The 25168-nt window shown below is 53.1% G+C and overlaps 1 non-coding gene across 1 annotated transcript; it reads right to left on the minus strand.

The window, feature by feature from the left end:
• Nucleotides 1-8750: 8750 nt before the first annotated feature.
• On the minus strand, nucleotides 8751-8856 carry LOC133355254 (U6 spliceosomal RNA). The gene has a single exon (XR_009756680.1). It is a non-coding gene; the product is annotated as a U6 spliceosomal RNA (small nuclear RNA).
• Nucleotides 8857-25168: the final 16312 nt, after the last annotated feature.

Here is a 25168-nt window from a genome sequence, read left to right on the forward strand (position 1 = left end):
CATTGGCTGGCGGGCTCCCCCCTCTTCCCCTCCCCCCCCCCCGATATGGGCGGGGCTCTGCTTGCCTCGCTGGCCAATGGGAACGCGCGATTTGAGGCGCGCGGCCGTTTGCGTGACGTCACTGGCGCCTGCGTGATGTCAACGATGCCTGCGTGACGTCACGGGCGCCTGCGTGACGTCACGCGCGTGACCTTGACAGCCCTCTGCTGCTTGATGAGTCCTTGGGGACCGTCCATAAATGACGTCACACACCTGGGGGGGTGGGGGGGGGTCAGACATTTGTGACGATGTGTGACAAGGGGGGGGGGGGGGGGGTTGAGAAATGTGACGTCACATCCGAATACGCAACTTTAAATAAATATAGACAACACGTTCTACTTAATTAAATGGACTTTTTTAATAAATGTTTTCTCCTACAACATCAGAGTGCAGCGCCACATTAAATACGCACTACAACGACAATAGTTGAAAGCGATTTGAAGCATGTTTTATTTTCAAATTGAATATGGTGTTGTTATAACAATTAGTGTTGTTATAACAATTAGTGTTATAACAATCTATATATATAAAATCGTTCATGTCTGTGTGTCTGTGTGTGTGTGTGTGGACTGCACTTTCATTGGACGGCGGTTGCCCCTGGCAACGGCTAGCCACGCCTTCGCCGCTTTCATTGGACGGCGGTTGCCCCTGGCAACGAGTAGCAACTTTTCTCCGCGGGGTGGACGCCATTTTTAATAGCGCGGGGGGGGGGGGGGGGGGGACCGGCACCCGTACCCAGCGTTCGCCGGGTGGGAAAATCAGGCAAGGCGGGAGGCTCTGCACGGTGCTAGGCCTCGACACCCAACACGCCACTCTGAGGTAAATTCATACAAATTTCACGTCCTCTACAGAGTGGCGAGGGAGGCAGAGTGGCGAGGGAGGGACTCAGCCTCAAAACGAGTAACTGGTGTGGCGTATTAACATCGCCACTGGGGAGACAAAGGCGGCCGGGCGTGGTGGATACAAGTCCCGGGCAAAGCCGGGTCATGACTATGTGTGTATGTGTTTATGTGTATGTCTGTGTGTCTGTATGTATGTGTGTATGTATGTGTCTGTATGTGTTTGTGTGTATGTATGTGTGTGTCTGTATGTATGTGTGTGTGTATTGTGTATGTGTTTGTGTGTATGTATGTGTGTGTTTGTATGTATGTGTATGTTTGTGTGTATGCATGTGTGTGTATGTGTTTGTGTGTATGTGCGGTTATGTATGTGTGTGTATGTGTGTGTCTGCAGCAAGCGCGTGTATGTGTACCTATGGACGCGCGCGCGTGTGTTGTGTAGGGGGAACGGTAGTGTAGTGCTTAGCGTACTGCCTGTGTCTATGTGTGTGTGTGTGTGTCTGTGTGTGTGTGTCTGTGTGTGTGTCTGTGTGTGTGTGTCTGTGTGTGTGTGTCTGTGTGTGTGTGTCTGTGTGTGTGCGTGTGTGGTGTGTAGGAGGAACGGTAGTGTAGTGCTTAGCGTGCTGCCTGTGTGTGTCTGTGTGTGTGTGTGTCTGTGTGTGTGTGTCTGTGTGTGTGTGTCTGTGTGTGTGTCTGTGTGTGTGTCTGTGTGTGTGCGTGTGTGGTGTGTCGGGAGCGGTAGTGTAGTGGTTAGCGTGCTGTCTGTGTGTCTGTGTGTGTGTGTCTGTCTGTGTGTGTGTTCTGTGTGTGTGTCTGCGTGTGTGGTGTGTGGGGAGCGGTAGTGTAGTGCTTAGCGTGCTGTCTTTGTGTCTGTCTGTGTCTGTCTGTGTGTTTCTGCGTGTGTCTGTGTGTGTGTGCGTCTGTGTGTGTGAGGAGCGGTGGGTGTAGTGGTTAACGCTACGCTGCGCTACCAACCCGGCGAACCGAGTTAGATTCCCGCTCATGGCCACCACCGATCAAGATTATTTGAACCTCACATAGGTCGACTCAGCCTCAAACGAGTAACTGGTGTGGCGTATTAACATCGCCACTGGGGAGACAAAGGCGGCCGGCCGTGGTGGATACAAGTCCCGGGCGAAGCCGGGTAGTACAGCTAGTTCTATATTTAAAGTTGCGCATTTTGATGTGGCGTCACATTTCTCACCCCCCCCTCGTCACACATCGTCACAAATGTCTGACCCCCCCCTAGGTGCGTGACGTCATTTAAGGACGGCCCCTTACACACAGCAGTAGCAGCAGCAGCAGCAGCATCGCCCCCTACCGACAGAAGATTGTAGGGCGCAGCGGTGGCGAGATGTTCACTACCTCTCCTGATATGCAGGAAGTCGTGCCTTCAATCCCGACTCTGATTCCTGCATATTTGGAGTTTACATGTTCTCGTTGTCGCGTTCATTTTACTCCGGGTCACCAGGCATTTAGAGTATTTGGCTGCAATACATTCACACGTGATAAGTCACATGACTGAGCTGGCATTTGTGGGCAGGTTGCTTCTTAAAAAGAGCTTTACCTGGTAAAATACCAAACTAGTTTAGTTTTGATTATCCGCCTCTGATACAGCAGCGCCTGTCTTTGTCATAGTCCTCTGCTACATAAGCATGGCTCGATTACCAAATCTATTTCACTATAATAATTGTATCTATGCTACGAGGAAGGGTCATTGCCCGAGACGTCACCTCGTATATATTATTTCCCTATAACTGTACGCGCATCACTGCCAATGCAAGTAACAAAGAAGAATACTGAATTTCAACAAAGATAAAGATCCCCCATAAAACTTTCACGGGCAGTGGGGCGGGGGAGGGGGCAAGTGCTTTTAGCGAGTAGCACCTATGAAGGGTTTGGTGGGCAATACCAGTGCTGATGCTTACACACAACGACAGGTCATTATTTTAGGGCTGAGTCGACCTAGCGGAGGCCCAGGACCGGTTCCAATATTCACTGTCACTTGTCGGTCGTGATCGGGACTCGAACTCGGGTCCCTCGGTTTCGTGGTGCAGTGCGCTAACCAACACCCGCCACTCGCCACTAAGGTGACGTCGCCACGACGCCTGTGCCAGGCTAGGTGCACTTTGAGGCTATTGCGTGAAGTGTCGAAGGCTCGCTGACAGGAGGTCACGGGGCAGACCCAGGTGCCATGTGTTGGCTCACCGAGATAAATGGCAGATGCACTGTGCCAACTTGCTGCGTTCTAGGTGCCCAGCGTTCCGCTCGTTGTTGTGAGCGTCGCTCCTCTGCCCTCCGTTGTTGCTGGAGGGCGACTGCCTCCAACTGACCAGCAGCGTCCTTCACGAGCCTCCTCCATAGAGGCCGATCTTGACACCGCTGGTACCAGTCATCGACATCCTCCCGTACCGCATCAGTCCATCTCTTCTCCAGCCCGTGTCGTGCCCTTGTAGGCCACCTTCTCTATGCGTTAACCACACGATAGCGCACGCGCGTACAGATACGGTACGTGCAATGCAACAACTCAGCGTGGTAATTCACGACACGAGTGGAACAAAAACACTGAAAAAATGCGCAAAATTCACAGGCCAACGACAACATTGACAACTGTTACGAAAAATTTCGATTTAAAGCTTTCGTGACTGCAGGGATTCATCTTCTTGGTTATTTCGGTAAAGTCACGTAGAAGGAAAATAATAAAATAAAAAAAATGAAACATAATAAAATAATTCTCACGACGTTTCGGCCACAACGCACTGTGCCAACTTGCGTTGTGACCGAAACGTCGTGAGAATTATTTTATTATGTTTTATTTTTTATTATTTTTTTTCTACGTGACTTTACCGAAAGAACCAAGACAACTGTTACGAAACTTAGGCGGTTTTGGGGCTGGATCCGTCACGGCGAGACGAGGGCGGTGGCCGACGACGAAGATCAACTACGGGAGTGGCATCCCAGCAATGGAAACGCGTTCGACAGAGGGACGTCCCTCGATGAAGATGGATATGATCATCCCGTGCGCAGGCGGCGGTGGATGGAATTGTTGCATCTCGTAGGAACGTGAGAGATGAGGCCTTCATCCAGCAGTGGATTGACCATGGCTGATGATGATGATGGTGGTGGTGGCTTGGGGAGGCATTCATCCATCAGTGGCTTGACCATGGCTGATGATGATGATGGTGGTGGTGGCTTGGGGAGGCATTCATCCATCAGTGGATTGACCATGGCTGGTGATGACGATGGTGGTGGTGGCTTGGGGAGGCATTCATCCAGCAGTGGATTGACCATGGCTGATGATGACGATGGTGGTGGTGGCTTGGGGAGGCATTCATCCATCAGTGGCTTGACCGTGGCTGATGGCGAAACAACATAACAACGTGAGCGTATAGAGAATTTCGATTTAAAGCTTTCGTGACTGCAGGGATTCATCTTCTTGGTTCTTTCGGTAAAGTTACGTAGAAGGGAAATAATAAAATAATAAAAATCAAACATTATAAAATAATTGTTGATGTCTCATTCAGACGCTGTCTTCCCGACAGACCTGTTTCTTCACCTGAGGACGGCTGCTTGCGTTGTGGCCGAAACGTCGTGAGAATTATTTTATTATGTTTAAATTTTATTATTTGATTATTTCCCTTCTACGTGACTTTACCGAAAGAACCAAGAAGACGTATAGAGAATGCGATTGGGCGGTTAGGAAGATGCACCCTCACTCGGGCACGAGGTGGCGCCCGAAGAGTGTGAGATGTGAGATGGGAGCTCGCATCTCGGACTCGACTCACAGTCGTGGTGGGGGGTGGTGCAAAAGAGGGGGGTGGCGGGTGGTGGGGAGGGCGTTAACATCGCCGCCTCACAAAACAATGGCCAGCGCACATGGTCGAATAAGGATAAACGGAACGTGGAATTTCCACGTTCCGTTGGCGGGGGCCACAACCCTCGTGTCGAGCAGGAATGGCGTTGTGGCCGAAACGTCGTGAGAATTGTATTTTATTATGTTTTATTTTTATTATTTTATTATTTTCATTCTACGTGACTTTACCGAAAGAACCAAGAAGATGAGTGGCCGAGGTAGTTAACGAGGTGGGTTCGATCCCGACCCTGAAGCCGATTGTCTATTTAGAGTTTGCGTGTCTCTCTCGCCGTGGTCGCTTGGATTTATCTCCGGATCCTCCGCGTTTTCCCTTTCACTTTTAGAAGCATGCGTTTAGAGTATTTGGCGACTATAGATGTCCCCATGATAAGCCACTTCGTCGAACTATTATCGGTGGTCAGGTCGCTTCTGAAAAAGAGCCTCATCTGGTAAAATAGAAAATAGTTAAGTTCATAGTTAAGTTAGTATCTTTGTCTGGAACAGAGGGCGGAGGAGCGGCGCTCACAACAACGAGCGCGGCTGCGGTCGGCTAAAACGCGGCAAGTTGGCACCGTGGTGAGGACAGCTGGTGCATCTGCCGGTCATCTCGGTCAGTCAACCCCATGGCACCTGGGTCTGTCCCGTGACCTCCAGCCAGCAGCGAGCCTTCCACACTTCACGTGGCCTCGAGGTGCACCTAGCCTGGCACAAGCGCCCTGGTGATGTTAACCACCGTCACTTAGTGGCCAATGGCGGTTTTGCGTATGTGCGTCCGTACATAATAAATGGGTGCTGCTCGCTATGGTGATATGCACGTGTCGGTATGTACGTACATACGTATCTGTGTGTGTTGAGGAGTGGGTATCACAGTGGCTAGCGCATTGCACTACGAACCCAGCAACCACGGTTCGATTCCCGGCAAGTGCCAACATCACTAGCGAGTGATATTAGAACTGTTCCTTGCCCCTCCCCCCCCTAGGTCGACTCAGCCGTACACGAGCACCTGGTGTGTCGCGTGTAAACATCATCATTTGGGGAGACAAAGGCGGCGGGCCGTTCTGCTGGCCAATTAAACTCACTCCCTCGTGCTCGCTAACAGCACTTGCCCCAACAGTCTGTTTAAAGACTGTACGGGTGATCTTTGTCTTTGGTGCATTTGTGTCACAGTTGGTCACAAGGACGTAAAATGCCCCCTTCACCTGAGTTGAACTCCTGGTCGATGACTCCAATCACCAATGACTCTTAACGATGATTCTCTGTGGTCTGTTACATCGCTTAGCGTCGAGCTAAGAACCACATATCAACTAAACAATGTTTTCTTGTCCCAGGTAAGGCCCACTGAGCTATGTAGCTCTTTTTCAGAAGCGACCTGGCCACAGATGATAGCTCAACGAAGTGGCTTATCATCACGTGGACATTTATAGCAGCCGAATGCTCTAAACGCGTGATGGTGATTCTCAACGTGGAGGGAAAAACCGGAAGACCCGGAGAATAATCCACGCGACCACGGGGAGAGAGGACATGCAAAGTCCAAAAATACAGCAGGTGTCAGGGTCGGGATCGAACCCACGACCTCCTGTATACCAGGCGAGGTAGTTAACATCTCCTAGCCACCGTGATGATGATGATGAGAGAGACACACAAACCCCAAATATACAGCAGCAGCCGTCAGGGTCGGGATCGAACCCACGACCTCCTGTATACCAGGCGAGGTAGTTAACATTCTGCCCAGAGAGGGGTCCTAACCTCTGCATAAACTCTCGAGCATTGCATCAAGGAGAGCAGCCTGAGTCTGCTGATGAGACCCCGAATGACGAAACCCGACCCACAGTTTTGCGTTGTTGTCGAACCAACGCTGCCGACGTTATGCACTCGCAGACGGCCGTGTAGCTGATGGGATGTGTAACTAAAAAAGAACATGTTGTGTGGGGGGACAGATTTAAGATGGGAAGTGTTCAAGTTCAAGTCCATTTATTAGGTATATAGCCCTGTGAGCCATTCGGCTCTTGCATCGGGTGCAACCGCAACAAACAAAAAAACATGAACAAGGAAACATCTTAAAGGGAATATGTGACTGAGTGGGCAAATTGCTCAGGATCGGTTCAGATGATCGTTGCTGGTGCTGGTGGCCGTGAGCGGGAATCGAACTCGGGTCGACCAAAGCGCTAATCTCTACACCACAAAGACAAAGATCCCCCGTATAGCCTTAACAGACTGTTGGGGCAAGTGCTGATAGCGATCACCTATGTAGGCGGCACGCTACACGAGAGGGTGGGTGGGCCAGCACCGCGCCCGAACGCCTTTGTCTTCCCAATGGCGATGTTTGCTGCACGGCACCGGGTAACTTAATTTGAGGCTGAGCCGACTTAGGGGAGGAGGCCCAGGATCGGTTCACATGAATCGTCACCGGTGTTGGCCGTGAGCGGGAATCGAACTCGGCTTTGACCGGGTTCGTAGTGCAGCGCGCTGACCGCTACACCACCGCTCCCCACGCACGCACAGACACGCACAAACACACAGACACACGCACAGACACACACAGACACGCACAGACACACACGCACAGACACGCACAGACACGCACAGACACGCACAGACAAAGACAAAGATCCCCCGTATAGCCTTAACAGACTGTAGGGGCAAGTGCTGTTAGCGAGCACTTATGAAGGCCGGAACGGTACACGAACGAGGGGGTGGGTGGCCAGCACCATGCCCGACCGCCTTTGTCTCCCCAGTGGCGATGTTTACACACCGCACCAGGTACTCATTTAAGGCTGAGTCGACCTAGGGGAGGCCCAGGACCGGTTCAGATAATCGTCACTGGTGTTAGCCGTGAGCGGGAATCGAATCCGGGTCGCCAAGGTTCATAGCGCAGCGTAGCACTAATCGCTACACCACCGCTCCCCACGCACGGACAGACACGCACAAACACACAGACACACGCACAGACACACACAGACACGCACAGACACACACGCACAGACACGCACGGACACGCACACAGACACACATAGATACACACGCACAGACACACACACACACGCACGGATACACACAGACACACACGCACAGACACACACAGATACACACACACACAGACACGCACACACACACACAGGCAGCACAGACTGGGTCTGACCTCGCCAACTCGCGTGATCGTGGCTGGTGTTGGGGAAGGCGGCGTGGTGATAATTACACGCGGGGAACGTTTGAGGCGTCTTCTCTGAACACAAAGATGCCCCGCGGAGCCTCAACAGACTCGTTGGGGCAAGTGCTGTTAGCGAGCACCTATGAAGGCTAATATATACAAAGACAAAGATGCCCCGTGTAGCCTCAACAGACTTGTGTGGGGCAAGTGCTGTTAGCGAGCACCTATGGAGGCTAACACAAATACAAAGATGACCCGTGTAACCTTAACAGACTGTGTGGGGCAAGTGCTGTTGGCGAGCACCTATGAAGGCTAACGCAAATACAAAGATGACCCGTGTAGCCTCAACAGATTGTGTGGGGCAAGTGCTGTTGGCGAGCACCTCATACAACACCCGTGCACTTTACAACTCGCGGATTGCGCCGAAATATCGTATCGCTTCTGTCATCAGCCCCTAATAGTTCGCGCATCATTCCATAAATCATTGCCCTTCATAATAAAAACCCATTTCACTCCGTAAATTATTTTCGCACCAAAATTTGATTTTAATGTCTTCATTTGAATGCCTTATTCTCGGGCGCGCCAAACAATGCATGTTTTTTGGGGGGGGGAGGGGGGCTATAAATGGAAGGATAATAGGCGAGCACATTAATGAAATTCGCCCCCATCAATATCGTTAGGCGGACACTCGTGCCGTGTGAAACTTCACGCCGCGGTTGACTCCGCAAAGGCAGCGTCCGTAGTTAGGCAACTTGTTAAGCGCCTGACGAACGAGCAACGAGGATGAACGGTGGAGTCACCACCTCTTCTCGCCACGTCATATAGAGCCAGAGAGAGAGAGTGCTAGAGAGAGAGACAGTGCGAGAGAGAGACAGACAGTGCTAGAGAGAGATAATTTGCGTGTCATCCTTGCGCAGGGGCCATGCTAATCTTCTCTGTATCGTTTCAATTTTAGTATATGTATTGCCGGAGCAAGAGAGACAGTGAGAGAGAGAGAGACAGTGCTAGAGAGATAGACAGTGCTAGAGATAGAGAGAGACAGTGCTAGAGATAGAGAAACAGTGCTAGAGATAGAGACAGTGCTAGAGAGACAGACAGTGCTAGAGAGAGAGAGAGACAGTGCTAGAGAGAGAGACAGTGCTAGAGAGAGAGAGAGACAGTGCTAGAGAGAGAGAGAGAAAAAAAGCAGCGAATGTTGAAGCAGAAATGCCCTAAATCGGTTCCGACCTCTCTGCCTCTCATCGTCAATGGTCTGGATTCGCTGACGAGTGTGTGGTCGTAAGAAACAAGGCGGAGGAGCGTGGAGGGACACTGAAAGACGGACACATGCATGCACGCGTGGGTTAGCAGAGAGGGCGTACACGAGGTTTCGGGCGTGGTGTTGATCGTGAGGCAGGATCAAACTGTGAAACGAGAAGCTATTTTTTTTATTGCGCCAGGTAAGGCCCACTGAGATATATAGCTCTTGTTCAGCAGTGAGCTGGCCACAAATGATGGCTCACGTGGGAATGTGTAGCAGCCAAATACTCTGAACGCGTGACGTTGAGTCTAAATGTGGAGAGAAAAACAGCAGGACCCGGAGAAAAGTCCATACCATGACGGGGAGAGAGAGACACGCAAACTCCAAATTACCAGCAGCAGGCGTCAGGGTTTGGACCGAACCCACGACCTCCTGCATACCAGGCGAGGTAGTTAACATCTCCTAGCCACCGTGATGATGGTGCGAGAGAGAGAGATACGCAAACTCCAAATATACAGCAGCAGGCGTCAGAGTCGGGACCGAACCCACGACCTCCTGCATACCAGGCGAGGTAGTTAACATCTCCTAGCCACCGTGATGATGATGATGAGAGAGAGACGCAAACTCCAAATTACCAGCAGCAGGCGTCAGGGTCGGGACCGAACCGACGACCTCCTGCATACCAGGCGAGGTAGTTAACATCTCGCCACCGCGGCGATCGAGACTACGGATGGAGTGGCAGCCCTAGCGAGGGCAACGGGTGCCAACGCGGAGACGGAGCGGTGAAATCGGCTCATGCGCAGGTGCTGGGCGAGAGTGTTGCGTCGCAAAGGACCCCGAGGGGCAGCGTTGGCATGGGAAGGCCTTCAGCCAGCAGTGGATCGGTCGCGGCTGATGATGAGTAATGATGAAACTTCCACGTCAACACACAAATGGGGTTTGGTCGATGTGTCGACCGCGTCCCCTTGAGTTGCCCCTGAGCGTGCCAGAGACCTTGGTGAGTTTCGGTGTCGATGTGCATCACACGGGGGTCATAACGAGCGTTCATCGCAGGTGCATGCGCGTGACGCCGGCGGGCTATCACGCCAGGGTAGGGTAGGCAACTTGGGAATAGCGCGTGGCAGAAAATCGTTGTGAATGTGCACGAGGAAGAGGAGGAGGTGGAGATGGGTGGGACGCGTGTGTAGGGTGGAGGAAGATAGGGTAGGCGACTAGGAGGTAGTGATGGGTGGGACTCGTGTGTAGGGTGCAGGAGGATAGGGTAGGCAACTTGGAGGTAGAGATGGGTGGGACTCGTGTGTAGGGTGCAGGAGGATAGGGTAGGCAACTTGGAGGTAGTGATGGGTGGGACTCGTGTGTAGGGTGGAGGAGGATAGGGTAGGCAACTTGGAGGTAGAGATGGGTGGGACTCGTGTGTAGGGTGCAGGAGGATAGGGTAGGCAACTTGGAGGTAGAGATGGGTGGGACTCGTGTGTAGGGTGCAGGAGGATAGGGTAGGCAACTTGGAGGTAGAGATGGGTGGGACTCGTGTGTAAGGTGCAGGAGGATAGGGTAGGCAACTTGGAGGTAGTGATGGGTGGGACTCGTGTGTAGGGTGGAGGAGGATAGGGTAGGCAACTTGGAGGTAGAGATGGGTGGGACTCGTGTGTAGGGTGCAGGAGGGATAGGGTAGGCAACTTGGAGGTAGTGATGGGTGGGACTCGTGTGTGGGGTGAAGGATAGGGTGGGCAACTTGGAGGTAGTGATGGGTGGGACTCGTGTGTAGGGTGGAGGGCATGAGACAGAGAAAGCAGTGGAGGGGCATCCAGAGGTAGGCGACCACGGGGAAGAGTAGACCTAACGTCACACGGTTGTGGTGGCGGCGGCGGTGGTGGTGATGATGGTGATCACCACCACAACAACGAACGGAGCACCGGGCGGCTAGAACACAGCAAGTTGGCATGGTAGGTGGTGCGTCGGCTAGTCATCTGGCCGATGCAGATGTGGAAAGCTGTAAGCCCCAGGTTACTGTGGGCTCGCCTCCCAATCAACCAGAGGCGAGGAGTGGTGGTGATTGCTTATTCCCCCACCGAAGATGAACATCAGTGGAGGGATGCACGCCAATGAATCAGATGCCTTCTATGTCCTCTTGTCACAGGTGCTAGCTAAAGTGCTCCCTCGGGATCGAGTCATCCTTTTGGGTAACTTTAATGCCCGAGTGGGTCATGATGCTGCCACCTGGGCTGGAGGGATTAGAAGGCATGAGACAGATCAGCTCAATAACAACGGTGGGAAGCTGCTAGACTTCTGTGCACCCCATGGGCTTGTAATTACCAACACGCTGTTCCGGCATCGGCACATCCACACAACATCATGGATGCAAGCCGGTTCCAAGCAAGAACATCGGCTGGACTTTATAGTGACAGAACATCTCTGCTTTATTGACCTGGGCAAGGCCAATGATACAATCAAAAGACCTGGGCTTTAGGTTATTCGTCGTGCTTTCGGAGTCCCTGACTTTCTAATCACAACCATTAAGGACCTTCATGATGGCGGGCAGGCTCTGGGTAAAGTTACGTGGCCGGGAGTCGGAGCCTTTCCCTGTTCACCTTGGGGTGCGACAAGGATGTCCTCTGGCTCCCACATTATTTAACATTTTTTTTAGACCACGTCGTTCTAAAAGCCTTCCATGGCTGTACCAGAGGAATCTCCATCCGGTACAGATACAATGGGAGACCAATCGATGCCTGGGTGCGGTTGAGGGATGGCTCCCTCTTGGTCAACCATGTTATGTATGCCGATGATCTGGTCATTGCTGCTCAATCAGAGGAAGAGTTGGAGGCGCTGCTGCTAGACCTGGAGCGTGCCACTAAGAGGTGGAGCCTTACCAACAGCCCCACCAAAACTAAGCACCTGCCTGGGTATTTTGTGCCATCAAACACTTCACCCCCTCAACTCCCCACTGGTGACGGGGCAGTTGTGGAGAGAGTGAAGAGGTTTCCATACCTGGGCAGTGTGCTTATGGCCAGCTCCGGTTTGACAGCAGAGGTCTCACTCCGAATCAGTCGAACGGCAATATCTCTTTATCGGCTGCGTAACACTGTGGTAGCTACCTGGCCTGTCGCTCCACACGAAGCGTCGGGTCCTCTCGTCCACGGTCATGCCCTCCCTTCTCTACGCTTGCAGAACGTGGACCCCCCCTAATGGAACATCTTCGGCGGTTAGAAACATTCAGGCTGGCCTGCCTCCGATCCATCCTCGGTTTCACCAGGCTGGATTGTGTGAGGAGCTCACAAATCATTGAAGGCGGATTTGCAAGATTGGGGCAAGACAGCAAAACAACAACAACAACAAGAGTCCCAGACCACACCAACAACACACAGTCCCTCGACATCCCTCCCGCGGTGCGGAGACGAACTCCACGGAGCCCGGCCGAACGTCGCCACCTCCGGGATCGATCAGCGAGCACGCCTGGAGCGCACGGTGACTCTGTGTGGCTGTGGGTCCCCGGGATATTCCTGTAGGGTAGCTCAGCCGAAACACCGTCACCCACCACATTCCTCTTTTCGGCCCGACCCCGAGGACCCCCCACCGCCCCCCCACGGAACAGGAGCTCAAAAAAAAAGTTATTTTTCATTAAACAAAAATAATAAATCGGTCGACAAAAAAATGTTCGCATCTTTTTTTTATTTTGTTTCTGCTACAATCGTCGGCATCTCTCGCACACGCGCGCGCGCGCGCGTTCGCAGCGGAGATTTATTCCGTGACCTCACGTGGCACCGGGAGGAGGCCACGGGGGCGCGCGCGCGTGCGCTCGCACGCTACAAGCTGGGTGCAAGTCGCCGGGACCCACGCAAGTGAGTCTCGCCGGTGCCGGGGATCTGCAACACCCGCACTTGCGCGCGTGTGTGTGTGTGGTGCGGTGTGTAAACATCACCGCTAGGGAGACAAAGGCGGTCGGGCGTGGTGCTGGCCACCCCCACCCCCTCGTGTACCGTTCCGGCCTTCATAGGTGCTCGCTAACAGCACTTGCCCCTACAGTCTGTGAAGGCTATAGGGGGATATTTATCTTTGTGGTGCGTAACGTCGCGCACTTTGAATTGTAATTTGGAGACAAAAAAAAAACCCCACAAAAACACAAACAAAAAACACTCAACTTTCTTAAACAACAACAAAAAACCCCGAAACAATTGTTGGTACCAATTTGCTTGTCGCCTATCTAAGCACTATCCAGGCTCAACCCCTGCTTAGTTTGCAAGATGCGTCTGTGATGAACTTCTTTCGCACCCTACCATGATCTGGGCAGGGTCAGCTCCCGTACCACCCGCGGTCTCCCCGGGAAGGATGCTCACGTCACGAACGCAACAATCTCCCTTAGAGCCTGAAGCAGGTTGTTGAGGCAAGTGCTGTTAGCGAGCACCTATGAAGGCCGGCACGGCACACGAGGAAGTTTGGTGGTCAGCACCACATGCCCGGCCGCCTTTGTCTCCCCAGTAGGCGATGTTTGAGGCTAAGTCGTGCCACTCACAACCACAGGAAAACACGTGTCACACACAGACATACGTGTCAAACACAGACAAACACAGACATAGCCACACACGTGTCACACACAGACACACGTGTCACTCACAACCACAGGCACACACGCGTCACACACAGACACACACACACGTGTCACACACAACCACGTGTCACACACAACCACGTGTCAAACACAGACACACACGTGTCACACACAGGCGCACGTGTCACTCACAACCACAGGCAAACACGTGTCACACACAACCACGTGTCACACACAACCACGTGTCACACACAACCACGTGTCATACACAACCACATGTCACACACAACCACGTGTCAAACACAGACACACAGACACACACGTGTCACACACAACCACGTGTCACACACAACCATGTGTCACACACAGCCACACACACAGGCAAACACGTGTCACACACAACCACGTGTCACACACAACCATGTGTCAAACACACACACACAGATACACACGTGTCACACACAGGCGCACGTGTCACTCACAACCACAGGTAAACAGTGTCATACACAACCACACACAACCACACACAGACACAAACAATGTCACACACAGCCACACACGTGTCACACACACACACATGCCACACACAGACACACACACGTGTCACACACATGTCACACACACACAGACGCTGGGTTACGTTGCCGGCGCGTGCCTTCTGCTATGGGCCCGGCCGACGCGTTGGGAGCGCAGCTCTCACTCGCTGTGAATGGAGAACCTCGTGGTGAGTCGGGGGGGGAGTGAGGGGGGGGGGGCTCTGAATGGAGCATCAACACATGACACTAGCGTCAGGGAGTAGAGACAGAAGATGTCCCATATAGCCTTGACGGACTGTTGGGGCAAGTTCTGTTTGCGAGCACCTATGAAGGTCGGAACGGCACGCGAAGGGGGGGGGGGGAGCGGAGAGAGAGGGGGGGGGGGCTCTGAATGGAGCATCAACACATGACGCTAGCGTCAGCGAGTAGAGACAGAAGATGCCCCGTATAGCCTTGACGGACTGTTGGGGCAAGTGCTGTTTGCGAGCACCTATGAAGGTCGGAACGGCACGCGAAGGGGGGGGGGAGTGGCCAACACCACGCACGGCCGCCTTTGTCTCCCCAACACACACACCCCAACATACACACCTCAACACACACACACACCCCAACACACACACACACACCCCCCAACAGACATACACCCCAACACACACACACACAAACCCCAACACACACACACACACACACCCCAACACACACACCCCTCAACACACACCCCAACACACACACGCACCCCAACACACACACACACCCCAACACACACACATACACCCCAACACACACACACACACCCCAACACACACACACACACACACACCCCAACACACACCCCCCCAACATACACACATCCCAACACACACACACGCACACACCCCAACACACACACACCAACACACGCACACCCCAACACACACACACACACACCCCAACACACACACACCCCAACACACACACACCCCAACATACACACACCCCAACACACACACACACACCCCAATACACACACACCAACACACACACACACCAACACACACACACCAACACACACACACCCCAACACACACACCCCAACACACACCCCCCCCCCCCAACACACACACACAACTTTCCCTATTGCTCCTGCGCATGCAAATCATGGAAATCAGCCAGGGACACACATACGAAATAAATAATGTGTACACACATTATATTTACACGCACACACACATACACCAACGGAATGCAGCAAAGAAAATTAACTTCATTTGTCGGATGCGTGCTTTTGTGGCGGGCGTAATCACAACACTGTGAAATGAGTGAGGGAGGCTAAAACGAGGGTGGGTGTGCGTGTGGTGTGAACACACTGAGAGAGAGAGAGTGGGAGGGAGAGTGGGAGGGAGAGTGGGAGGGAGAGTGGGAGGGAGAGTGGGAGGGAGAGTGGGAGGGAGAGTGGGGGAATTAATGGCAGTGAGATATTGAAGGGAGGACCCCGCCACGGACTGGCGCAGGAGGTTTTCTGCTCGCTCACGCCGGGGGGATTGGAGCGTTCGCTTCGGGCGATCACGGTGCGGAGATGATGATGATGATGGTGGGCTCTCGCCGGAGTTAAGAGGCTCCTCGATCAGATGTGACTGGGTGACCCGCCAAGGATCGTGTGTAGGGTGCAGGAGGATAGGGTAGGCAACTTGGAGGTCGTGATGGGTGGGACTCGTGTGTAGGGTGGAGGGTAGGGTAGGCAACTTGGAGGTCGTGATGGGTGGGACTCGTGTGTAGGGTGCAGGAGGATAGGGTAGGCAACTTGGAGGTAGTGATGGGTGGGACTCGTGTGTGGGGTGCAGGAGGATAGGGTGGGCAACTTGGAGGTAGTGATGGGTGGGACTCGTGTGTAGGGTGGAGGAGGATAGGGTAGGCAACTTGGAGGTAGTGATGGGTGGGACTCGTGTGTAGGGTGCAGGAGGATAGGGTGGGCAACTTGGAGGTAGTGATGGGTGGGACTCGTGTGTGGGGTGCAGGAGGATAGGGTGGGCAACTTGGAGGTAGTGATGGGTGGGACTCGTGTGCAAGGTGGAGGAGGAGGGCAGGAGACTGAGAAAGCAGTGGAGGGGCATCCAGAGGTAGGCGATCACGGGAAAGAGTAGACCTAACGCCACGCGGTGGTGGTGATGGCGGCGGTGGTGATGATGGTGATCACCACCACAACAACGAACGGAGCGTCGCGCGGCTAGAACACAGCAAGTTGGCATTAGTAGGTGGTGCATGGACAATAGGCAGACAGTGCTGACCGATCGAGGTCATTAATTTTTTTTTTCTCGCGATGAAGAAGGCCCGTTGCTTGAAACGTAACTCATTGTGTTTCCTTTTGAGACAAAGATTCCCCCGTGTAGCCTTAACAGACTGTTGGAGCAAGTGCTGTCAACGAGCGCCTATGAAGGCCGGCGCGGCACACGAGGGGGTGGGTGGCCAGCACCACGCGCGGCCGCCTTTGTCTCCCCAGTGGCGATGATTTTTACACACCGCACCGGGTACTTATTCGAGGCTGAGTCAACTTAGAGGACCGGTTCAGGTAATCGTCACTGGGTGTTGTTGGCCTTGAGCGGGAATCGATCCCGGGTCGCCGGGTTCGTAGCGCAGCGCGCTATCCGCTACACCACCGCCTAGGCAACACAGCCACACAATGTTGCTGTTATTGACACGGAGCGTGTTGTTGTTGTTTGTGTTTGTGTGCACCACTGCCAACGCAGCATCAGCAAAAAATTATGACGATTCTTATTCGTAGGTTTTTTTCGGTAAAGTCACGTAGGTAAAAATTTTTAATTAATAAAAGTAAAATAAAAATAAAATAAAAATCACGACGTTTCGGAGGCAACACAAGCTTCCGTCTTCAGGTGGAACCGTCACAGCACGATAGCTATCGTGCTGTGATTTTTATTTTATTTTAATTTAACTTTTATTAATTTGAATTTTTTACCTACGTGACTTTACCGAAAAAACCTAAGAATATGAATCCTTGCAGTCACGAAAGCTTCAAATCTAGAAATGACAATTCTTGTATTGTGAGGTCACAGATTTTCGTTCGTCCCTTGAAGTCGAATTGAAACCAAGCGTCGGTCACGTGGGCAGGGTGCGTCCCAGTAACGGCCAGCACTCTCCACGTATCTTGCGCCAGGGCATTAAATACACTAGATTTGAAGCTTTCGTGACTGCAAGGATTCATATTCTTAGGTTTTTTCGGTAAAGTCACGTAGGTAAAAAATTAAAATTAATAAAATTAAAATAAAAATAAAATAAAAATCACAGCACGATAGCTATCGTGCCTGTGACGGTTCCACCTGAAGACGGAAGCTTGTGTTGCCTTCGAAACGTCGTGATTTGTATTTTATTTTTTATTTTACTTTTATTAATTTTAATGTTTTACCTACGTGACTTTACCGAAAAAACCTAAGCACATTAAATACACCTTTAATATTTACAGAATAATGATAAAAAATAAGGGACGCCGCGGTGGTGAGATGTTAACTACCTCGCCTGGTATGCAGGAGGTCGTGGGTTCGATCCAGACCCTGACGCCTGCTGCTGTGTATTTGGACTTTGCGTATCTCTCTCCCAGTGGTCGCGTGGATTTTTCTCCGGGTCCTCCAGGTTTTCCCTCCACATTTGGAACCAACATCACGCGTTTAGAGATTTTGGCTGCTTTAATTTCCACGTGATAAGCCACTTCGTTGAGCAATGATTTGTGACTTAAAACTTTCGTGACTGCAGGAATTCACATTGTCGGTTCGTTCGGTGACTTTACCGAAATAACCAAGAATAACAATGATTTGTGGCCAGGTCGCTTCTGAAAAAAAAAATCCATATAGCTCAATGGACCTCACCTGGTAAAATAAAAAAATACCCACGCGACCACGGGGGAGAGAGAGAGACGCGCAAACTCCAAATGTACAACAGGCGTCAGGGTCGGGATCGAACCCACGCACCACTTACTCTCTCTGCTCCTTGTTCTCTCGCAATCCCCAGCTCCACTTTGGAATTCCCTTCCATCGTCCCCCCCTCCCCAAGCTCCTATTTGCAACCGTGTCCGTGCTCAGTTCGAGAGTGCTGCTTGTTGCCGGACGCTTGACGTTCATGGTTTCGTCCTGTTGGGTCTGCGTTCAGCAGCACGTGGCTAATGCCCCAAAGATCTCCCAGCAGAGCCTGTAACAACAGACTGCTGGGGGCTGGGGGCTGTTAGCGAGCAGCACCTATGAAGGCCGGCACGACACACGAGGGGGGGGGAGGGTGGCCAGCCCCATGCGTACAAATCGAACTATGGACTCAATTGAGGCTGAGTCGACTTTGGGGAGGCCCAGGACCGGAGAAGATAATCGTCACTGGTGTTGTTGGCCGTGAGCGGGAATCGAACTGGGGTCTTTGCGAGTTCGTAACCGCTACACCGCCGCCACATGAGCACAAAGACAAAGATCTCCCGTATAGTCTTAACAGACAGTTGAGGCAAGTGCTTTTAGCGACCACCTTTGATGACAAGCACACGAGTGGGTGGGTGACCAGCACCACGCCCGGCCGCCTTTGTCTGTTTACATACAGCACCAGGTACTCATTTCAGGCTAAGTCAACCTAAGGGAGGCCTCAGCACCGGTTCAGATATTCGCCACTGTTATTGGTCACCGTCGGCGGGAATCGAACTCGGGTCATAGCCGGATTTTTTATCTGCTCAGTGCGCTAACCGCTGCGCCACCGCTCCACACAATCCGGCTGCACCCGTAGACACGGGGTCAGCTCGAGGTCACGGGGTGAGGCCCGGCACTGGGAGTCGCGGTCGTTGTTTGCGTGTCCCCTTTGTAATCCACTGCTGGATGAACGCCTCCCCAAGCCACCACCACCATCATCAGCCATTCTCAATCCACTGCTGGATGAACGCCTCCCCAACCCATCACTATAATCATCAGCCATTCTCAATCCACTGCTCGCTGAACGTCTCCCCAAGCCACCACCACCATCATCACCAGCCATTCTCAATGCACTGCTGGATGAACGCCTCCCCAACCCACCATCATCATCATCATCAGCCATTCTCAATCCACTGCTGGATGAACGCCTCCCCAACCCATCACTACAATCATCATCAGCCATTCTCAATCCACTGCTCGCTGAAGGTCTCCCCAACCCACCACCACCATCATCATCAGCCATTCTCAATCCACTGCTCGCTGAAGGTCTCCCCAACCCACCACCACCATCATCATCAGCCATGCTCAATCCACTGCTGGATGAACGCCTCCCCAAACCACCACCAACATCATCATCAGCCATGGCCAATCCACTGCTCACTGAACGCCTCCCCAACCCATCACTATAATCATCACCAGCCAGGCTCAATCCACTGCTGGATGAACGTCTCCCCAAGCCACCACCAACATCATCATCAGCCATGGCCAATCCACTGCTCACTGAACGCCTTACCAACCCATCACTATAATCATCATCATCATCAGCCATGCTCAATCCACTGCTGGATGAACGTCTCCCCAACCCACCACCAACATCATCATCAGCCATGGCCAATCCACTGCTCACTGAACGCCTCCCCAACCCATCACTATAATCATCACCAGCCATGGCCAATCCACTGCTGGATGAAGCCCCCTCCCCAGGCTGTTGTCACTTCGTGAGGTTTCGTTCCAGACATCACTTGCCGTGGTTAGGAATTGAACTCAGGTGACTGCGTTCAACGCGCAGTGCGCTAACCATTTCGTCACGACCCTCATCGCATCACCGCGCCCTCGTGGTCCGTGCCCGCCTTAACAGGCGCTCGCAAACAGCATTTGCCCCCAGAAGTTTGTTAAGGCTCTACGGGGGCATTTGTGTCTTTGTATGGGGGAGCGGCAGCGTGGTGGTGAGCGCACCGCGCTACGAAGCCGGCGACCCGAGTTCGATTCCCGCTCACGGCCAACACCAGTGGCGAGTGTTAGAGGGTTCCCCTAGGTCAACTCAGTCTTAAAACAAAAAAAGATTAGTGCCTGGTACGGTGTGGTGAAACAACATCATGGCTGGGGATACAAAGGTGACCGGGGCTTGGCGTTTGCAACCCACCCCCTCATGTGCCATGCGGACCTTCATAGGTTGCTGTCTGTGTGTGAGTGTGTAGCGGTCAGAGCGCTGCGCTATGAACCCGGCCACCCGAGTTCGATTCCAGCTCACGGCCAACAAAACCAGTGACGATTATCTGAACCGGTCCTGGGCCTCCCCTAGGTCGACTAAGCCTCAAATGAGTACCTGGTGCGGTGTGTAAACATCGCCACTGGGGAGACAAAGGCGGTCGGGCGTGGCGCTGGCCACCCACCCCCTCGTGTGCCGTGCCGGCCTTCATAGGTGCTCGCTGACAGCACTTGCCCCGACAGTCATGTTCGAGGCTATACGGGGGGATCATTTGTCTTTGTGTGTGTTGGCGTGTGTGTGTGTTCGTGTGTGTTCGTGTGTGTGTGTGTGCGCGTGTGTATGTGTGTGTGTGCGCGTGTGTTCGCGTGTGTGTGTTCGTGTGTGTTCGCGTGTGTGTGTTCGTGTGTGTGTGTGCGCGCGTGTGTGTTCGCGCGCGCGCGATGGAGAAAAGCTTTGGGTTTCGGCGAAAATTAAAAATGGCACTTTATTAGCGAGGCCGATGCATCGCACCGATGCCTCGCGCATGGCAACCCCTACACCTGATTATCATGGTAATGAAAAAGTCAAATTGTCGTGTCCTTGGCTGATTCCGCCTCCCCATCCACAGCAGCAGCAGCGATCCGCACGCCTTGAGGGATGATGCCGCCGCAGCAGCCGCAGCAGCCGCGGTATTTGGCTCGGACTCGGCGGCGAGGAAGATCTGAGACTCTGGAAATTAAAACAACAGCAGCAGCAGCAAAATAAGTCAAGTGTGCGCTTCCACTCGGGTACAAATGGCTTTTGATGGGTTACGGTGGGGGTGGTGGTGGGGTGGGGGGGGGGGTGGTGGGGGGTGCATGACATTTGGGTTTTGGAATAATCCGCCTGCCTGTAATCGTAAGCCCGCGGGTTTACGGCGCCACGCCACTCAGCTTTGGTGAAATTTCTGATTCACCAGCGAATGCGAGAGTCGCGTCCGATTCCCTGGGGGGCAGCAATGGGAACTGCCACTCCCACGCAGACCTCCCCTCGAGCCCCCGTTACCCCCCCCCCCCAGAGCCCCCCCCCCCCCCCCAGAGCCCCCCCTCCCACCTCTCTGTCATCAGACTTCGTTAGGTAGAAACGAACGAGAGAATATTCGTGGACCAAACCGATCAACCGACCAATGGCGTGAGCGCGCGAGGCTTTCGGAAAGGTTGCTCTACCCCCCACCCCCGTGCGTTACGGATCGTGGAGCTGTGACCAACCCCCCTCGCCCCTCACCTCTGGATATGCGTCCGCTTTCTTTCTCTCTCTCTCTCTGGGTTTCTAAACCCTACACCCCCGTTCCTTATTAAACACTCCACGCATTCTTCAGTAAGCCCGTGGATTTTGGAGACACGGCGACTTACCGAGCCAATGGTTCTACTGTTGCACGCGCTCGGCCCTCACCAGGCCCGGTGTTTGCTTACTCTCAGAGTTTTATAATCACTCCTCCTCCTCCTACTCGAGGGTAAAAAAAACAAACATTTGCAATGCCGCTTTGTGGGAAGTCAGCAGTGGGAGTCGCGCGCATAAGCTCCCGCCCCCCGCCGCCACCGACCACCCACCGCCATGAGAATGTGGAATTTCCACCACTACCTGGGGGTCAGCGATGGAGACGAGGGGGGGGGGGGGGGCGGCGTGCTACGGTTGAGTTTTAGCGATGAGACACCAACGGACTTTGTTTTGCAATCAGAATCCGACCAACAACAACAACCCACACACCCCCGTCGCCCCAACCAAGCAACCAACGAATGCATGAATAATAAAACATATCACATTGCAAGCGCGGTGAGCGAAAACGCGCAGGCGTCGGAATAAGAAAGACAACGATACCGACACAATCTCGGGCGATAAAACATTCAGCGCGTCTCCCAAACAAACGCGCGCCACACCACGCCACGCAAGACCACAGAAGAGATGGAAATGAGAGATGATGTTGTGTGTGTGCGCGCGCGCGTGGTTTTCGGCAAAGGTGAGACAGCGTTCATCATCATCATCATCATAATTCTGGGGTCACTTGGGGAGGGGTGCAGTCCCCTCCTCGCCCCCCCTCCTTTTCGGGTCCTTCAGCCTCCAGCCCCGGAGGCTTCTAAGGGGGGTGCGGGGGGGGGGGCCTGGGGACACGGAGCCGTGACCCAAATTAGTCGCAAACGTTGGCCATTATCAACCCCCCCGGTGTCGTTGCAAAACGTGTGGCATTATCAGCAGTTGCCACGTGCCGTCATTAGGGGGTGGTGTCGCAAATGAGCTCTGCACGTGTGTGTGTGTCCGTGTGTGTCTTTGTTGTTTCTTGTCCGTGTGTGTGTGTGCGTCCGTGTGTGTGTGTGCGTCTGTGTGTGGAGTGTAGCGGTTAGCGCGCTGCGCTACGAGCACAGAGAGCCGAATTCGATTCCCGCTCACGGCCAACACGGGTGACGGTTATTATTCGAGCGGGTCCTGGGCCTCCTCTAGGTCGACTCAGCCTCAAGTGAGTACCTGGTGTGGCGTCTAAGCATCCCCACTGGGGAGACAAAGGCGGTCGGGCGTGGTTCCGGGAACCCACCCCCACGTGTGCCGTGCCGGCCTTAATTGGTGCTCGCTAACAGCACTTGCCCTCAACAGTGTGTTAAAGGCTACCTGGGGAATCTTTGTCTCTGTCCGTGTGTGAGAGTGCAGTGGTGCAGTGGTTTGGGAACTGCGCTATGAACTTGGAGTCTTGGGTTTAATCCTTTGTCACGGGACGAACATCATTTACAAGTGACATCTGAACCTGTCCGAGAATCTTGTGGTAGGCCGACTCAATCTTAAACGAGTGCGGTGTGTGCGGCGTGGGGAGACAAAGGCGGCCAGGCATGGGCATGGCCACACTGCAACCTAGTGGGCAATTGCAGCCTTAACAGGTGCTCGCTTTCCCCAAATATCTCTAAGGCAATATGACGAAAGGCACTTGCGTGTATATGTGAACGCGTGTGCCATAGGTCTTGACCAGGGTAACAAAGCCGAGCTGTAACCTATGCATTGTGCATTGTCCATTGGTGACCAGGCCCGGTTCGAGAAACATCGTCTGGAACGTTCTAACCGTCTCCAGTGTCCCATGCTCAAGGATGTGGAGGCTGATTGTTGCAAGCCGTGCTCGGCATCTAAATGCTTGCGCAGCATGTAAAAGATCGCCGATGGGAAAGAGTTCATGATCGGTTTCCTCGACTCTCTCCCAGATGCAGCGCGGAAGATTCTCTAAACGATCTTTTGAGATCTTGGGCAGATGGGTGGGATCCCTTCGATCTGAACAACATCATGGGTGCCCGGGGGGGGGGGGGGGGTCCAGGCGAGTGGCTGGCCGATGTTGCCAAATCGTCAAGGAGGTTGTGCGAAGGGCGATGCACGTATATTAAGAAGCTTCCCAGCGCTGTGCCGGAGGAATGACCGATTTGGTTGCAGATACGATTGGAGGCTTAGTGGATGTCCGCGTGCGGTCAAAGTGACGGCTTCCTACTGGCCAGCCGTTCCGATCTCACGATTTATTCTCACTCTGAAGAGTTGGGAGACTCTGTTGCTGAATCTGCGTCTCAGGCATGATAACAAGAATAATAATCGCTGACGAACCACAGGTGAGTTTGAAAGGCAGGGCAGTGTGCTAGCGCCGACGATTGTCCAAGCTCTGTAAGTGATCTATACATTGAGATGTTTGAGCATCTCAATGTATCGAGTGTTGTTTCCGCACGTGGCGTAGAGGAACCCGAAGCACTCGGAGGCAGCCCACACGCGCCTGGGTACGAGACTCTGTCAGGGACAGCTTGGCATGAGTCGGCACCTCTCTGGACCGCCTTCTCCTGGCGAGCCACGGCACGGCTCCTCCTCGATATTCGTCTGCGTGACCCACCAACCCTCGCTGCAGGCAGTAGCCACGTGGTACGCAGCCACCGCTACCACCGCCGCCACCACGACAGCCTGCCATGAAGACTATCAGCGCCACCAAAAACAAAACTCTTGCCGGGGCAGCAAGAGGCGTGACTTCCACACGCGCCGTGCGGAAGCGTTCCGGGCCCGTCAACTCCACCAGTCGCTCCGAGTCGTCTCAGCAACCGTCTTGGCCCTTTTTTTTTATTAAATCCTTTATATTAAGTTCACTTGCTTGCTTGCTTGTGCGCTTACGACCGTGCAAATCTTTCGGTCGTTTTCAACCCACTTCCCGTGATCCAATCGAGCTGACATTTTGCACACAGACTCGTTGTGCGTGACAATTAATTTTCGTGAACATTTTTTTGCAAAATGTTACACTTTTTAGGGATAAATAAATAAATGTTTTAATTGCCTATTGCTTAATGGTGGCAGACAATCATCTGACCCATAGGTGGCAGCCATCTCAAGCCAGAGGACGAGAGGACTCTAGCCGCCACGCATATAAAGGATTTATAGTGAAAAACTTTCTTTTTACGGGTTAATTTTTTCTGCGTCCTCTTCGCTGTGCTTGCATTGCTCTGTGTGTGTGCGTCTCTGTGTATGTGTGTGCGTGTGGGAGGGAGCGGTGGCGCAGTGGTTAGCGCGCTGCGCTACGAACCCGGCGACCCGAGTTGCATTCCCTCTCACGGCCGACACCGGCGACGATTATTTGAACCGGTCCTGGGCCTCCCCTAGGTCGACTCAGTCTCAAAAGAGTATCTGGTGCGGTGTGTAAACGCCGCCACTAGGGAGACAAAGGCGGTCGGGCGTGGTGTTGGTCCCCCCACTCCCTCGTGTACCGTTCCGACCTTCATAGGTGCTCGCTAACAGCACTTGCCCCTACAGTCTGTTAAGGCTATACGGGGGATCTTAATATTTGCTTAACCACCCAGTGAATATATCCGCGTCGATGG

This window comes from Lethenteron reissneri, chromosome 6, assembly GCF_015708825.2.
Source record: "Lethenteron reissneri isolate LAM-NWPU_2019-01 chromosome 6, ASM1570882v1, whole genome shotgun sequence".
NCBI lineage: Eukaryota > Metazoa > Chordata > Hyperoartia > Petromyzontiformes > Petromyzontidae > Lethenteron > Lethenteron reissneri.